Source organism: Scomber japonicus, chromosome 5 (genome assembly GCF_027409825.1).
Source record: "Scomber japonicus isolate fScoJap1 chromosome 5, fScoJap1.pri, whole genome shotgun sequence".
In the NCBI taxonomy this organism is placed as follows: Eukaryota; Metazoa; Chordata; class Actinopteri; order Scombriformes; family Scombridae; genus Scomber; species Scomber japonicus.
In genome coordinates, this window is record NC_070582.1 from 27,385,164 (window position 1) to 27,386,558 (window position 1,395).

Consider the following 1,395-nt stretch of genomic DNA (forward strand, 5'->3'; position numbering starts at 1 on the left):
GATGTTGGCGGATGAGGATGTTTTTTGTGAGGGCAGGTGCACAGTTTTAAAAATAAATCTCACAAACTGATGTGATGTGTGTATTATTTTTTGTAAATATGACTTATGATGTATTATCAAGTGTTGGGTTCAACCTGTTCTTGTTTAAGGAAAGAAAATCACAATAATTGAAATATAAAATCGCAAAACTTGTTTAATCAGAATTGCAATTTAAATCGAATCAGGACCCAAAAATCGTTAGAGAATCGAATCGGCACAAACGCATATCAGCCCAGCCCTAATTATTTGAAGAGAGCATTAGATGAAAAGACTGATACCACTCTCATTTGTCCATATGAATGGATTTTCTTTTACATTTGTACAGAGAAAGGCCTATTTACAGAAATGAAATTCTAACACCAGAAAATGTCACTGCGGTCACTGATGAGAAAGTTTCTCCTCCATTATGAAATCTTGAATTGAAGATCTATTGGAAGATGAAGTCCACATTAAACCTTGTTACCTCCTTTAAATGACTTTGGTGTGAGCCAGCACATACTGGGCATGGTGGACTCCAACATGCTGCAGTGATGTTTTTTCTGATACTCATCTCTTTGTTTGTTTTAAGTGGTATATAGCAGCAGGATATCAACATTTGTGGAAGATGAACCGGTCCATTTTTGCTTCTGATAGCATCAACATGTGCTTATTTATAAAGCACTTTGAGCACTTTGCATGTTCACTCATAACTTCATAACATGGCCACATTAACCAGGTGTTTGACCCATAGATGAAAACTTGTTGTAAAAGATGACTCACAAGGCAGCTTCTGAAGCAGTTTAGTGCTTTATAACCCTCTTGACTGTGGGGCTGAATATTTTGGCAACACTCCAGTGAGAAAGCTGTCTAACTTTTGTTTCTTCCTAAATCTATTGACCAGTAAGAAGTTGTACCAAAGACCTTTTTGACCTACTGCAATAGCTGTAGGAAAAATGATTAAACACAAATTGAATTGTCTACAAACTACATTTTGATACAGGGCCCTTCTGCAAAATGAAATGAAGGTGATTTAGTGTTGCTGGAAGCCTTAAACAGAACAACAGTAAACCTCACAGATAGTGCAGCCATACCCTTCTCATGTCTTTCTGTATAAAATACTACAACAGGATAACAGCAACCAAGGTCTGTCTTTTTAGTTTAATCTGAATTCAATCAGCAGGGTCAAAGATTGAACATGGTGTACAAACTGCTAAACATATGCTATTGATTGAATATTTCTTTGATGTTGTGTATAATCAATGGACAAACAGTCCTTGGTTAATGGTCAATTCTTTCCCATGTGGAGGTCAAAAAGGTCTTTAGTACAACTTCTTACTGGATTTAGGAAGAAACAAAGGTTAGACTGCTTTCTCACTG